Genomic DNA, 4,084 nt, shown 5'->3' on the forward strand with positions numbered 1-4,084 from the left:
AGTGACAAAATGTATAGTTACAAATGATTATCTCCAATTTTTGGTACAAAAATAAAATCATATAGTGACATGTTTTGTAACTATAAACTATAATTATTATTACAAAAAAAGTTGTCACTACAAATAATGAGATTCAAGTTTTTAGTAAAAAAACAGTGTTTGTCGTTATATATTTTAATTATAATGATAAAATATATTGTCACAAAGATTTCCCTCCATATTGTTTTGCGCCAAAAAGTCATATGGTGAAAAATTTTGTAACTATAAGTGTTAATAATTATTACAAAAAAAAATATTGTCACAAAAAATAATGATATTCACGTTTTTGTAACAAATTATATATTTAGTTATAAATTTTAACTATAGTATAACATATATTGTAATAATTATTTTTCTCCACTTTTCTGTTTCAAAAGTTATATTGACAATTTTTATAATTATAATTTATATTTTTTATAAAATATTATCACATCAATTAATAAAATTCAACTTTTTTTTGTAATAAAGTATTTTTGTACTTATATATTTTAATCATTATGAAAAATTATACTATCAGAACCATTTCTCTATATTTTTCAGTGTAAAAAATGTTATATAGTAACAAAATATATTATTATAAAGATTTTCCTCCATATTTTTTTGTGCCAAAAAAATCATATAGTAATAATTTTTGTAAGTATAAGTGTTTATAATTATTACAATAAACATTTTAACAAAAATAATGGTATTCACATTTTTGTGATAAATTATACTTGTAGTTATAAATTTTTATTATAGTGATGACATATATTGTGATAAATATTTTTCTCCACTTTTTTTCGTTTCAAAAAGTGATATTGCTAAGTTTTGTAATTATAATTTATAGTTATTGTTATAGAAAAAATTATCACATCAGATAATAAAATTAAAGTTTTTTGTAATCAATTATTTTTGTTATTTTATATTTTAATCATTATAAAAAATTATACTATCAGAAACATTTCTCCCTATTTTTTGGTGCAAAAAATGTTATATAATAAAAGTTATTGTTATAGAAAAATTTTAACAACAAAATTTTTTAATTAATAAATGATTTTAAATTTTTATGAAAAATATGCTTGTAGTTATACATTTTGATTATATTGAGAAAATATAATAATAATAATTATTATAAAAATAAAATGTCAAAAAAAATCAATTTTTATGATATATATAACTCAATGGCATTTTCAAATAAAATATAATAACAAAATATATTATCAAAATATTTTCATTTATTTTTTATGAAGCTAGTTTATTTTTTCCTTAATTATAATTATGTAAATAATTTAATCAAGTAAATAATTTGTATAAATCAATATGCATAATTGAACAAATTAAAAGTAATTTCATTTAGAAACATACAAACAATCGTAATTAATTAAACTAAATAATATATTTTAATAAAATAATTGTCTTACTTAAAATTATAAGTAATCCTCCTCCTCTTTGTCTTCATATTGGTCTTCCATATCTTCATTTTCACCACCACCACCACCACCATTATTATTATCACTATCATCATCTAACTCAATGATCATCAAATTTTTTATAAAAAAAATTAAAACATACAAATAATAAAATAATTATTTTGTAATTTTTAATAATAAAAAAACTCAATAAAATAATATATTACCATTATAAAAATATTTTATAAATTTTAACAGTAAGAAGAATTGCATCATACTATATAATCGAGTCCTTTTGTATACCTTAACCCAAACAAAACTCTAGAAAAAAAATGATGAACAACTCACAAAACGAAAGCAATATATCTTCCGCTCCTAATTCTCTCTCTTTAGAATTAAGTAACTAAATCAAAACAAGCTAAAAATAACCTAGAAAACATGCTGAAATTGTAAAGATTAACTAACAATTATTCATTTTCATACCTAAAATATATTATTAAATAAAATAAGCTAAAATTACAAAATCAGCCATCAAAATTTAAATAATACAATACAACCATTGCAGGTGACAATAATGCAAAAAACTAAACTTAAAGGGACCTAATGTGATTTTCCCTTGAACTGATAGCTAAAATGTATAACAGGCTAAAAGGAGGACAAAAAACCTAATTAGACCATACTCTAGTGATCAGGACACAAAATTCCTAAAGAATAGGGACCGTATAGGTGGTTAATCCACGAACTAGTGACCACACGTGAAATCACGCTAAAGTTCTAAGGACCTTAACGTGGTTATCCCAAATATTGAAAAAACTTAATATCTCCCCCCTTCCCTGTTATTACTGCCCGAGAAAGCAAAACAAACCTAAAAAAAAATTCCAGCTCCTCCCCTCCCTCAAAGCTACGGCGGTCGGCCTTCAAAGGAGCCAAAGCGCGCGGCCCAGGCCACACTATATGGGTGGCCATCCACCTCTCGGCCAGCAGCTAGCGAGGCGCTGGAAACCCGTCCAACGCAACCCCTAAACGTCGCAGGGGTTCAATCCACTCTTTCCTTCCTCGATCGAGAGAGAGCCACGCCCAAGGCCGACCACCACGTGCAGTGGCGCCACGACCAAAGCCATTCCAGGACCGACCCTCAAACCTCCTCACTGACCAAGACAAACCCGACGGCGGTAGTGTAAGCCGACTCCTCCCTTCCAAATTAATTTCTTTATTTTTATTTTTATAACTCGATTGAAATGCATGCATAAAAAACGTAAAGAAAGATGCTAAAATACCTTAAAAATGAAAATTTTGGTTCTGTCTTAGATTTTCAATATTTTTACATTGTCTCGGTTGGGTTTTATACCCATTGCAAACTGAAATGAAATTAAAAAACTGATTGGCAGTTGAAGGTGCTGTAATTTGCGGGAGATGGTGACCTTGTTGCTGCTGCTGCAGAGTATGGCGTGGAGCATGGGGCTGAGCATGGCTTGGGCAGGAGCAACAACAACCGGGATGGCTTGGGATGCTGCAGCAGGTAAGTTGGTGGCCTTGCTGTTGCAGGGGATGGCTGTTTGTACTTTTAATTTTATTATAATATGAAAATTGGTGATTACAATAACAAGGTTGAGGAAACTCTCAAAAATGGTGGGAGCACCTCGAATGCAAACGGTGCTATCAACGGAGGAGATCAAAAGGGTAAAAAGAAAGGGCTTCCTGCTAAAAACTTGATATCCGAGAGGCATTTGTGATAAACAAAGAATCAGTTTGTTAGGCAACCTGTTAGTGAAGAATGCCAGCTGGCATTTGTTAGATTCCATGTACCAGCCTGTATGAAAATAAAACTGCTGTGTAAACAATATTTTCCTTTAGGAAATGAATGATGAACTTTCCTTTTCTCTAAGTTCTCTCTTCTCTATTCTCGTAATCTTCTCTATTTCTCTTCAAACCATTACAGAAGATTATGAATATATATACACTGTCTTGATTATAGATCTGATCTAGCTCGTGCTCTTCTCGGTTCCACAACAGATTTCTCAATCCTTTCTCCTTGACAGGATCAGATGAATCAACAGGTTTATTCCTGGTTTCTCTCATTGAATGCCTTGTCCTCTCAGTTTGACTCTTAAAAGTCGGTAATGTTTCAACAGGTTGTTCTTCAGCATTGTCTTCCTTCTGTCGTTCCGAAAAATTTACAGTCTTTTTGTTTTGCCTCGTTTCCTTTCCCTTGATCCTCAGCATTGTCTTCTTTTTTTTGGTTTGGAAACATTTGCAGTCTCTTTTTGTTTTGCCTCGTTTCTTTTCCCTTGATCTTCAGCATTGTCTTCTTTTTGTCGCTCCGAAACACTTGCAGTATCTTTTTGTTTTGCCTCGTTTCTTTTCCCTTAATCCTCAGTAGAGGTGAACAAAAAATCCAAATATCCGAAACCGGATTTGGGGAAAATTGGTTTTTTTTAATCGGATTGGATTTTTTTAACCGGTTATTTTAACCGGTTTTGGAAAAAAAACCTAGATCGGTTTTTTTACCGGATAAAAATCCGGTTTGAAAAAACCGGTTAAAAAATTGGTTTTTATTCGAAAAAAAAAAATCGGTCTGGATTTAAAAAATTAGCCGTTAATATAGCCGTTGTGGGGTTTTGTGGCCCTTTTTTTCTTAAAAAATTACCATTTTGCCA

General features: G+C 29.8%; 1 long non-coding RNA gene across 1 annotated transcript; it reads left to right on the forward strand.

Moving 5' to 3' along the window:
* The first annotated feature begins 2,287 nt into the window (after positions 1-2,287).
* On the forward strand, positions 2,288-3,248 carry LOC120187603. Its single transcript, XR_005522316.1, has 3 exons — positions 2,288-2,604; positions 2,816-2,946; positions 3,035-3,248. It is a non-coding gene; the product is annotated as an uncharacterized LOC120187603 (long non-coding RNA).
* Positions 3,249-4,084: the final 836 nt, after the last annotated feature.

The sequence above is a fragment of the Hibiscus syriacus genome, unplaced genomic scaffold (genome assembly GCF_006381635.1).
Source record: "Hibiscus syriacus cultivar Baekdansim isolate YM2019G1 unplaced genomic scaffold, ASM638163v2 tig00113725_pilon, whole genome shotgun sequence".
In the NCBI taxonomy this organism is placed as follows: domain Eukaryota; kingdom Viridiplantae; phylum Streptophyta; class Magnoliopsida; order Malvales; family Malvaceae; genus Hibiscus; species Hibiscus syriacus.